This window comes from Phyllobates terribilis, unplaced genomic scaffold (genome assembly GCF_046119375.1).
Source record: "Phyllobates terribilis strain yellow unplaced genomic scaffold, ASM4611937v1 Scaffold_11__3_contigs__length_659146591, whole genome shotgun sequence".
Lineage (NCBI taxonomy): Eukaryota > Metazoa > Chordata > Amphibia > Anura > Dendrobatidae > Phyllobates > Phyllobates terribilis.
The window spans coordinates 608,566,679-608,578,946 of NW_027362771.1; the positions used below are offsets into that span (position 1 = coordinate 608,566,679).

Below are 12,268 nucleotides of genomic sequence, written 5' to 3' on the forward strand. Positions count from 1 at the left end.
GCCGTATTCTGATGTATGACTTGCTCACATGTTCCTTTTCTTCTACAGCACAGTGAAGATCACTTGATGTTACATTTGCTTTCTTAGAGAACACAGAAGCAAAATAGGAATTTAAAAGTTCAGTTTTCTCAACATCATTATTGACCACTTTACCCTTTTCATCCTTTCAAAATCCTATAGCATCTTTGGCTTTTCTTTAACTTTTGACTTACTTCCAAAAACCTTTCTTATTGCCTTTGGTCTCTCTTGCAAGCCTCACTTCATTACTGGCTTTAGCTCTTCTAATGCTAGCCCAGCTTTCCCTGCAGACAGCATTATATTCTTTAGATATGAACCCTTCTTTTCATTTGATATTCATTTCTTTGTTCCTTTTTAGCAAGCTTTTCATTTCAGTATTTAGCCATCCTGGTCTCCATAAATGCTTTCCATTCTTCCTTCTTTTCGGGATTGTTACTGATTGTGCAGTGAGAATTTAATTTAGCAAAATCTCCCATCCTTCCTGGACATTTCTTTCCTTTATAACATTCTACCTTTCCTTCCTTTTTACTGAGTCCATTAAAAACTGCCTTTTTAATGTCCAATCTTAAAATCTTAGTTTTCACAGGTTTTCCACCTTTTTTAGTTCAAAAGTATAGGATAGAATTAACGCTGCCTCCTAAATTCTCAATCCCCTTTACTTCCTCAACTGATTTCTAATTTTTGGTAAAAATTAGATCCAAATAAATAATGGCTGCGATGGGATTTGAACCCACGCCTCGAGAGAGACTGGAGCTTTAATCCAGTGCCTTAGACCGCTCGGCCACGCTACCTCATACGGATGTTCAAACTTATTTAAATCAGAAATTTGCTAATGATATAAATGGCAGAAAACATTGTATATCTAATTAGACAAAAATACAAATGTTATTATGCATGAGCAACGCAATTATCAGGGATTTGTTTGTACATTGACTCTGGGGCACCATTTTACAAAACATATGACTTGTATCCAGATATTTAACTAATATTTCCTCTGTTGGCTCATCCACTAATTTTTAGATATCACTGTATTAGGTGGTATAGATTACTTGCTATGATCTCCCACATACAGGACACTCAAACATGAAGGATTCCTACACCCCTGCCTGTACGTAACAGATAATCAGAAGCAGCAGCAAGGAAGACATTATACAGCAGTGCAGAGCAATGTAGCTATGAGTTCATCACTAGGCTGACTTATTGGAAAGCAGCAGAAGCAGCATGGCTCTGTGTATGTTTGCTAATCACTCTGCTCATCCTGTATTGATAATCCTAAAAAGGCAGCAGGGATATGAGCTAGCAGTTAGACTTCATTTGACCAAGATTGATATTGGCAAATTTTGAGAATCGTTGATCATTGATTGAACTGACATCGATGTAACATAGATGGTAAATTATGTAGTTAATTCTGATGCCTAAAGCCAACATGACTATTCATATGCCGTATTCATACGTATGACTTGCTCACATGTTCCTTTTCTTCTACAGCACAGTGAAGATCACTTGATGTTACATTTACTTTCTTAGAGAACACAGAAGCCAAATAGGAATTTAAAAGTTCAGTCTTCTCAACATCATTATTGACCACATTACCCTTTTCATCTTTTAAAAATCCTATAGCATCTTTGGCTTTTCTTTAACTTTTGACTTACTTCCAAAATCCTTTCTTATTGCTTTTGGTCTCTCTTGCAAGCCTCAATTCATTACTGGCTTTAGCTCTTCTAACTCTAGCCCAGCTTTCCCTGCAGACAGCATTATATTCTTCTTTAGATATGAACCCTTCTTTCCATTTGATATTCATTTCTTTGTTCCTTTTCAGCAAGCTTTTAAGTTCAGTATTCAGCCATCCTGGTCTCAATAAATGCTTTCCATTCTTCCTTCTTTTCGCGATTGTTACTGATTGTGCAGTGAGAATTTAATTTAGCAAAATCTCCCATCTTTCCTGGACATTTCTTTCCTTTAGAACATCCTACCTTTCCTTACTTTTTACTGAGTCCATTAAAAACTGTCTTTCTACAGTCCAATCTTAAAATCTCTGTTTTCGCAGGTTTTCCACCTTTTGTAGTTCAAAAGTATAGGATAGAATTACCGCTGTCTCCTAAATTCTCAATCCCCTTTACTTCCTCAACTGTTTCCTAATTTTTGGTAAAAATTAGATCCAAATAAATAATGGCAGCGGTGGGATTTGAACCTGCGCCTACTGAGAGACTGGAGCCTTAATCCAGCGCCTTAGACCGCTCGGCCACGCTACCTCATACGGATGTTCAAACTTATTTAAATTAGATATTTGCTAATGATATAAGTGTCCGAAAACATTGTATATCTAATTAGACAAAAATACAAATGTTATTATGCATGAGCAACGTAATTATCAGGGATTTGTTTGTACATTGACTCTGGGGCACCATTTTGCAAAACATATGACTTGTATCCAGATATTTAACTAATCTTTCCTCTGTTGGCTCAACCGCTAATTTTTAGATATCACTGAATTAGGTGGTATAGATTACTTGCTATGATCTCCCACATACAGGACACTCAAACATGAAGGATTCCTACACCGCTGCCTGTAGGTAACAGATAATCAGAAGCAGCAGCAAGGAAGACATTATACAGCAGTGCAGAGCAATGTAGCTATGAGTTCATCAATAGGTTGACTTTCTGGATAGCAGCAGAAGCAGCATGGCTCTGTTTATGTTTGCTAATCACTCTACTCATCCTGTATTGATAATCCTAAAAAGGCAGCAGGGACATGAGCTAGCAGTGAGACTTCTTTTGACCAAGATTGATTTTGGCACATTTTGAGAATGGTTGATCATTGATTGAACTAACATGGATGTAACATAGATGGTAAATTATGTAGTTAATTCTGATGCCTAAAGCCAACATGACTATTCATATGCCGTATTCATACGTATGACTTGCTCACATGTTCCTTTTCTTCTACAGCACAGTGAAGATCACTTGATGTTACATTTGCTTTCTTAGAGAACACAGAAGCAAAACAGGAATTTAAAAGTTCAGTCTTCACAACATCATTATTGACCACTTTACCCTTTTCATCTTTTAAAAATCCTATAGCATCTTTGGCTTTTCTTTAACTTTTGACTTACTTCCAAAATCCTTTCTTATTGCTTTTGGTCTCTCTTGCAAGCCTCACTTCATTACTGGCTTTAGCTCTTCTAACGCTAGCCCACCTTTCCCTGCAGACAGCATTATATTCTTCTTTAGATATGAACCCTTCTTTTCATTTGATATTCATTTCTTTGTTCCTTTTTAGCAAGCTTTTAAGTTCAGTATTCAGCCATCCTGGTCTCCATAAATGCTTTCCATTCTTCCTTCTTTTTGGGATTGTTACTGATTGTGCAGTGAGAATTTAATTTAGCAAAATCTCCCATCCTTCCTGGACATTTCTTTCCTTTAGAACATTCTACTTTTCCTTCCTTTTTACTGAGTCCATTAAAAACTGCCTTTCTACAGTCCAATCTTAAAATCTCAGTTTTCGCAGGTTTTCCACCTTTTGTAGTTCAAAAGTATAGGATAGAATTACCGCTGCCTCCTAAATTCTCAACCCCCTTTACTTCCTCAACTGTTTCCTAATTTTTGGCAAAAATTAGATCCAAATAAATAATGGCAGCGGTGGGATTTGAACCCACGCCTCCAGACAGACTGGAGCCTTAATCCAGCGCCTTAGACCGATCAGCCACGCTACCTCATACGGATGTTCAAACTTATTTAAATCAGAAATTTGCTAATGATATAAGTTGCAGAAAACATTGTATAACTAATTAGACAAAAATACAAATGTTATTAAGCATGAGCAACGCAGTTATCAGGGATTTGTTTGTACATTGACTCTGGGGCACCATTTTACAAAACATATGACTTGTATCCAGATATTTAACTAATCTTTCCTCTGTTGGCTCAACCGCTAATTTTTAGATATCACTGAATTAGGTGGTATAGATTACTTGCTATGATCTCCCACATACAGGACACTCAAAAATGAAGGATTCCTACACCCCTGCCTGTACGTAACAGATAATCAGAAGCAGCAGCAAGGAAGACATTATACAGCAGTGCAGAGCAGTGTAGCAATGAGTTTGTCACTAGGGTGACTTACTGGAAAGCAGCAGAAGCAGTATGGCTCTGTTTATGTTTGCTAATCACTCTGCTCATCCTGTATTGATAATCCTAAAAAGGCAGCAGGGATATGAGCTAGCAGTTAGACTTCATTTGACCAAGATTGATTTTGGCAAATTTTGAGAATCGTTGATCATTGATTGAACTGACATCGATGTAACATAGATGGTAAATTATGTAATTAATTCTGATGCCTAAAGCCAACATGACTATTCATATGCCGTATTCTTATGTATGACTTGCTCACATGTTCCTTTTCTTCTACAGCACAGTGAAGATCACTTGATGTTACATTTGATTTCTTAGAGAACACAGAAGCAAAACAGGAATTTAAAAGTTCAGTCTTCTCAACATCATTATTGACCACTTTACCCTTTTCATCTTTTAAAAATCCTATAGCATCTTTGGCTTTTCTTTAACTTTTGACTTACTTCTAAAATCCTTTCTTATTGCTTTTGGTCTCTCTTGCAAGCCTCACTTCATTACTGGCTTTAGCTCTTCTAACGCTAGCCCACCTTTCCCTGCAGACAGCATTATATTCTTCTTTAGATATGAACCCTTCTTTTCATTTGATATTCATTTCTTTGTTCCTTTTTAGCAAGCTTTTAAGTTCAGTATTCAGACATCCTGGTCTCCATAAATGCTTTCCATTCTTCCTTCTTTTTGGGATTGTTACTGATTGTGCAGTGAGAATTTAATTTAGCAAAATCCCCCATCCTTCCTGGACATTTCTTTCCATTAGAACATCCTATTTTTCCTTCCTTTTTACTGAGTCCATTAAAAACTGCCTTTCTACAGTCCATTCTTAAAATCTCAGTTTTCGCAGGTTTTCTTCCTATTGTATTTCAAAATTATAGGATAGCATGATCGCTGCCTCCTAAGTTCTCAATCCCCTTTACTTCCTCAACCGTTTCCTAATTTTTGGCAAAAATTAGATCCAAATAAATAATGGCAGCAGTGGGATTTGAACCCACGTCCCCAGAAAGACTGGAGCCCAAATCCAGCGCCTTAGACTGCTTGGCCACGCTACCTTATACAGAATGTAAAGTTATTTATATTAGAAGTTTGCTTTTGATGTAAGTGGCAGAAAATATTTTATATCCAATAAGACAAAAATACAAATGTTATTATGCAACAGCAACGTAATTATCAGGGATTTGTTTGTACATTGACTCTGGTGCACCATTTTACAAAACATATGACTTGTATCCAGATATTTAACTAATCTTTCCTCTGTTGGCTCATCCGCTAATTTTTAGATATCACTGAATTAGGTGGTATAGATTACTTGCTATGATCTGCCATATACAGGACACTCAAACATGAAGGATTGCTACATCCCTGCCTGTACGTAAAAGATAATCAGAAGCAGCAGCAAGGAAGACATTATACAGCAGTACAGAGCAGTGTAGCTATGAATCCATCACTAGGGTGACTTACTGGAAAGCAGCAGAAGCAGCATGGCTCTGTTTATGTTTGCTAATCACTCTGCTCATCCTGTATTGATAACCCTAAAAAGGCAGCAGGGAAATGAGCTAGCAGTTAGACTTCTTTTGACCAAGATTGATTTTGGCAAATTTTGAGAATAGTTGATCATTGATTGAACTGACATGGATGTAACATAGATGGTAAATTATATAATTAATTCTGATGCCTAAAGCCAACATGACTATTCACATGCCGTATTCATACGTATGACTTGCTCACATGTTCCTTTTCTTCTACAGCACAGTGAAGATCACTTGATGTTACATTTACTTTCTTAGAGAACACAGAAGCCAAATAGGAATTTAAAAGTTCACTCTTCTCAACATCATTATTGACCACTTTATCCTTTTCATCTTTTAAAAATCCTATAGCATCTTTGGCTTTTCTTTAACTTTTGACTTACTTCCAAAATCCTTTCTTATTGCTTTTGGTCTCTCTTGCAAGCCTCAATTCATTACTGGCTTTAGCTCTTCTAACGCTAGCCCAGCTTTCCCTGCAGACAGCATTATATTCTTCTTTCCATTTGATATTCATTTCTTTGTTCCTTTTTAGCAAGCTTTTCAGTTCAGTATTCAGCCATCCTGGTCTCCATATATGCTTTCAATTCTTCCTTCTTTTCGGGATTGTTACTGATTGTGCTGTGAGAATTTAATTTAGCAAAATCTCCCATCCTTCCTGGACATTACTTTCCTTTAGAACATCCTACCTTTCCTTCCTTTTTCCTGAGTCCATTAAAAACTGCCTTTCTACAGTCCAATCTTAAAATCTCAGTTTTCGCAGGTTTTCCTCCTTTTGTAGTTCAAAAGTATAGGATAGAAAAACCGCTGCCTCCTAAAATCTCTATCCCCTTTACTTCCTCAACTGTTTCCTAATTTTTAGTAAAAGTTAGATCCAAATAAATGATGGCGGCGGTGGGATTTGAACCCATGCCAACAGATAGACTGAAGCCTAAATCCAGCACCTTAGACTGCTCGGCCACGCTGCCACTTACATATGTTTAATGTTATTTATATCAAAAGTTTGCTTTTGATGTAAGTGGCAGAAAATATTTTATATCCAATAATACAAAAAGACAAATGTTATTATGCAACAGCAACGTAATTATTAGGGAATTGTTTGTACATTGACTCTGGGGCACCATTTTACAAAACATATGACTTGTATCCAGATATTTAACTAATCTTTCCTCTGTTGGCTCATCCGCTAATTTTTAGATATCACTGAATTAGGTGGTATAAATTACTTGCTTTGATCTCCCATATACAGGACCCTCAAATATGAAGGATTCCTACACCCCTGCCTGTACGTAACAGATAATCAGAAGCAGCAGCAAGGAAGACATTATACAGCAGTGCAGAGCAGTGTAGCTATGAGTTCATCAATAGGGTGACTTACTGGATAGCAGCAGAAGCAGCATGGCACTGTTTATGTTTGCTAATCACTCTACTCATCCTGTGTTGATAATCCTAAAAAGGCAGCAGGGATATGAGCTAGCAGTTAGACTTCTTTTGACCAAGATTGATTTTGGCAAATTTTGAGAATGGTTGATCATTGATTGAACTGACATGGATGTAACATAGATGGTAAATTATGTAGTTAATTCTGATGCCTAAAGCCAACATGACTATTCATATGCCGTATTCATACGTATGACTTGCTCACATGTTCCTTTTCTTCTACAGCACAGTGAAGATCACTTGATGTTACATTTACTTTCTTAGAGAACACAGAAGCCAAATAGGAATTTAAAAGTTCAGTCTTCTCAACATCATTATTGACCACATTACCCTTTTCATCTTTTAAAAATCCTATAGCATCTTTGGCTTTTCTTTAACTTTTGACTTACTTCCAAAATCCTTTCTTATTGCTTTTGGTCTCTCTTGCAAGCCTCAATTCATTACTGGCTTTAGCTCTTCTAACTCTAGCCCAGCTTTCCCTGCAGACAGCATTATATTCTTCTTTAGATATGAACCCTTCTTTCCATTTGATACTCATTTCTTTGTTCCTTTTCAGCAAGCTTTTAAGTTCAGTATTCAGCCATCCTGGTCTCAATAAATGCTTTCCATTCTTCCTTCTTTTCGGGATTGTTACTGATTGTGCAGTGAGAATTTAATTTAGCAAAATCTCCCATCTTTCCTGGACATTTCTTTCCTTTAGAACATCCTACCTTTCCTTACTTTTTACTGAGTCCATTAAAAACTGTCTTTCTACAGTCAAATCTTAAAATCTCAGTTTTCGCAGGTTTTCCTCCTTTTGTAGTTCAAAATTATAGAATACTATGATCGCTGCCTCCTAAGTTCTCAACCCCCTTTACTTCCTCAACCGTTTCCTAATTTTTGGTAAAAATTTGATCCAAATAAATAATGGCAGCGGTGGGATTTGAACCCACGCCTCCAGAGAGACTGGAGCCGAAATCCAGCGCCTTAGACCGCTCGGCCACGCAACCTCTTACGTATGCTTAAAGTTATTTATATCAGTAGTTTGCTTTTGATGTAAGTGGCAGAAAATATTTTATATTCAATATGACAAAAAGACAAATGTTATTATGCAACAGCAACGTAATTATCAGGGAATTGTTTGTACATTGATTCTGAGGCACCATTTTACAAAACATATGACTTGTATCCAGATATTTAACTAATCTTTCGTCTGTTGGCTCATCCGCTAATTTTTAGATATCACTGAATTAGGTGGTATAGATTACTTGCTATGATCTCCCATATAGCGGAACCTCAAACATGAAGGATTCCTACACCCCTGCCTGTACGTAACAGATAATCAGAAGCAGCAGCAAGGAAGACATTATACAGCAGTGTAGAGCAGTGTAGCTATGAGTTCATCAATAGGGTGACTTACTGGATAGCAGCAGAAGCAGCATGGCTCTGTTTATGTTTGCTAATCACTCTACTCATCCTGTATTGATAATCCTAAAAAGGCAGCAGGGATATGAGCTAGCAGTTAGACTTCTTTTGACCAAGATTGATTTTGGCAAATTTTGAGAATGGTTTATCATTGATTGAACTGACATGGATGTAACATAGATGGTAAATTATGTAGTTAATTCTGATGCCTAAAGCCAACATGACTATTCATATGCCGTATTCATACGTATGACTTGCTCAGATGTTCCTTTTCTTCTACAGCACAGTGAAGATCACTTGATGTTACATTTACTTTCTTAGAGAACACAGAAGCCAAATAGGAATTTAAAAGTTCAGTCTTCTCAACATCATTATTGACCACATTACCCTTTTCATCTTTTAAAAATCCTATAGCATCTTTGGCTTTTCTTTAACTTTTGACTTACTTCCAAAATCCTTTCTTATTGCTTTTGGTCTCTCTTGCAAGCCTCAATTCATTACTGGCTTTAGCTCTTCTAACTCTAGCCCAGCTTTCCCTGCAGACAGCATTATATTCTTTTTTAGATATGAACCCTTCTTTCCATTTGATATTCATTTCTTTGTTCCTTTTCAGCAAGCTTTTAAGTTCAGTATTCAGCCATCCTGGTCTCAATAAATGCTTTCCATTCTTCCTTCTTTTCGCGATTGTTACTGATTGTGCAGTGAGAATTTAATTTAGCAAAATCTCCCATCTTTCCTGGACATTTCTTTCCTTTAGAACATCCTACCTTTCCTTACTTTTTACTGAGTCCATTAAAAACTGTCTTTCTACAGTCCAATCTTAAAATCTCAGTTTTCGCAGGTTTTCCTCCTTTTGTAGTTCAGAATTATAGGATACTATGATCACTGCCTCCTAAGTTCTCAACCCCCTTTACTTCCTCAACCGTTTCCTAATTTTTGGTAAAAATTTGATCCAAATAAAGAATGGGAGCGGTGGGATTTGAACCCACGCCTCCAGAGAGACTGGAGCCTAAACCCAGCGCCTTAGACCACTCGGCCACGCTACCTCTTACATATGTTTAAAGTTATTTATATCAGTAGTTTGCTTTTGATGTAAGTGGCAGAAAATATTTTATATCCAATATGACAAAAAGACAAATGTTATTATGCAACAGCAACGTAATTATCAGGGAATTGTTTGTACATTGACTTTGGGGCACCATTTTACAAAACATATGACTTGTATCCAGATATTTAACTAATCTTTCCTCTGTTGGCTCATCCGCTAATTTTTAGATATCACTGAATTAGGTGGTATAGATTAATTGCTATGATCTCCCATATACAGGACCCTCAAACATGAAGGATTCCTACACCCCTGCCTGTACGTAACAGATAATCAGAAGCAGCAAGGAAGACATTATACAGCAGTGCAGAGCAGTGTAGCTATGAATCCATCACTAGCGTGACATACTGGAAAGCAGCAGAAGCAGCATGGCTCTGTTTATGTTTGCTAATCACTCTACTCATCCTGTATTGATAATCCTAAAAAGGCAGCAGGGATATGAGCTAGCAGTTAGACTTCTTTTGACCAAGATTGATTTTGGCACATTTTGAGAATGGTTGATCATTGATTGAACTAACATGGATGTAACATAGATGGTAAATTATGTAGTTAATTCTGATGCCTAAAGCCAACATGACTATTCATATGCCGTATTCATACGTATGACTTGCTCACATGTTCCTTTTCTTCTACAGAACAGTGAAGATCACTTGATGTTACATTTGCTTTCTTAGAGAACACAGAAGCAAAACAGGAATTTAAAAGTTCAGTCTTCTCAACATCATTATTGACCACTTTACCCTTTTCATCCTTTAAAAATCCTATAGCATCTTTGGCTTTTCTTTAACTTTTGACTTACTTCCAAAATCCTTTCTTATTGCTTTTGGTCTCTCTTGCAAGCCTCACTTCATTACTGGCTTTAGCTCTTCTAACGCTAGCCCACCTTTCCCTGCAGACAGCATTATATTCTTCTTTAGATATGAACCCTTCTTTTCATTTGATATTCATTTCTTTGTTCCTTTTTAGCAAGCTTTTAAGTTCAGTATTCAGCCATCCTGGTCTCCATAAATGCTTTCCATTCTTCCTTCTTTTTGGGATTGTTACTGATTGTGCAGTGAGAATTTAACTTAGCAAAATCTCCCATCCTTCCTGGACATTTCTTTCCTTTAGAACATCCTACTTTTCCTTCCTTTTTACTGAGTCCATTAAAAACTGCCTTTCTACAGTCCAATCTTAAAATCTCAGTTTTCGCAGGTTTTCCACCTTTTGTAGTTCAAAAGTATAGGATAGAATTACCGCTGCCTCCTAAATTCTCAACCCCCTTTACTTCCTCAACTGTTTCCTAATTTTTGGTAAAAATTAGATCCAAATAAATAATGGCAGCGGTGGGATTTGAACCCACGCCTCCAGAGAGACTAGAGCCTTAATCCAGCGCCTTAGACCGATCAGCCACGCTACCTCATACGGATGTTCAAACTTATTTAAATCAGAAATTTGCTAATGATATAAGTTGCAGAAAACATTGTATAACTAATTAGACAAAAATACAAATGTTATTATGCATGAGCAACGCAGTTATCAGGGATTTGTTTGTACATTGACTCTGGGGCACCATTTTACAAAACATATGACTTGTATCCAGATATTTAACTAATCTTTCCTCTGTTGGCTCAACCGCTAATTTTTAGATATCACTGAATTAGGTGGTATAGATTACTTGCTATGATCTCCCACATACAGGACACTCAAAAATGAAGGATTCCTACACCCCTGCCTGTACGTAACAGATAATCAGAAGCAGCAGCAAGGAAGACATTATACAGCAGTGCAGAGCAGTGTAGCAATGAGTTCGTCACTAGGGTGACTTACTGGAAAGCAGCAGAAGCAGCATGGCTCTGTTTATGTTTGCTAATCACTCTGCTCATCCTGTATTGATAATCCTAAAAAGGCAGCAGGGATATGAGCTAGCAGTTAGACTTCTTTTGACCAAGATTGATTTTGGCACATTTTGAGAATGGTTGATCATTGATTGAACTAACATGGATGTAACATAGATGGTAAATTATGTAGTTAATTCTGATGCCTAAAGCCAACATGACTATTCATATGCCGTATTCTTATGTATGACTTGCTCACATGTTCCTTTTCTTCTACAGCACAGTGAAGATCACTTGATGTTACATTTGCTTTCTTAGAGAACACAGAAGCAAAACAGGAATTTAAAAGTTCAGTCTTCTCAACATCATTATTGACCACTTTACCCTTTTCATCTTTTAAAAATCCTATAGCATCTTTGGCTTTTCTTTAACTTTTGACTTACTTCTAAAATCCTTTCTTATTGCTTTTGGTCTCTCTTGCAAGCCTCACTTCATTACTGGCTTTAGCTCTTCTAACGCTAGCCCACCTTTCCCTGCAGACAGCATTATATTCTTCTTTCCATTTGATATTCATTTCTTTGTTCCTTTTTTAGCAAGCTTTTAAGTTCAGTATTCAGCCATCCTGGTCTCCATAAATGCTTTCCATTCTTCCTTCTTTTCGGGATTGTTACTGATTGTGCAGTGAGAATTTAATTTAGCAAAATCTCCCATCCTTCCTGGACATTACTTTCCTTTAGAACATCCTACCTTTCCTTCCTTTTTACTGAGTCCATTAAAAACTGCCTTTCTACAGTCCAATCTTAAAATCTCAGTTTTCGCAGGTTTTCCACCTTTTG

General features: G+C 36.9%; 6 non-coding genes across 6 annotated transcripts; all 6 read right to left on the reverse strand.

Annotated features, from left to right (window-relative positions):
• Positions 1 to 727: 727 nt before the first annotated feature.
• TRNAF-AAA (transfer RNA phenylalanine (anticodon AAA)) lies at positions 728 to 809 on the reverse strand. The gene has a single exon. It is a non-coding gene; the product is annotated as a tRNA-Phe (tRNA).
• A 2,840-nt stretch (positions 810 to 3,649) lies between these two features.
• TRNAL-AAG (transfer RNA leucine (anticodon AAG)) lies at positions 3,650 to 3,731 on the reverse strand. Its single transcript has one exon. It is a non-coding gene; the product is annotated as a tRNA-Leu (tRNA).
• A 1,379-nt stretch (positions 3,732 to 5,110) lies between these two features.
• TRNAP-UGG (transfer RNA proline (anticodon UGG)) lies at positions 5,111 to 5,192 on the reverse strand. Its single transcript has one exon. It is a non-coding gene; the product is annotated as a tRNA-Pro (tRNA).
• A 2,821-nt stretch (positions 5,193 to 8,013) lies between these two features.
• On the reverse strand, positions 8,014 to 8,095 carry TRNAR-UCG (transfer RNA arginine (anticodon UCG)). The gene has a single exon. It is a non-coding gene; the product is annotated as a tRNA-Arg (tRNA).
• Positions 8,096 to 9,474: 1,379 nt separating this feature from the next.
• On the reverse strand, positions 9,475 to 9,556 carry TRNAL-UAG (transfer RNA leucine (anticodon UAG)). The gene has a single exon. It is a non-coding gene; the product is annotated as a tRNA-Leu (tRNA).
• Positions 9,557 to 10,932: 1,376 nt separating this feature from the next.
• Positions 10,933 to 11,014, reverse strand: TRNAL-AAG (transfer RNA leucine (anticodon AAG)). The gene has a single exon. It is a non-coding gene; the product is annotated as a tRNA-Leu (tRNA).
• Positions 11,015 to 12,268: the final 1,254 nt, after the last annotated feature.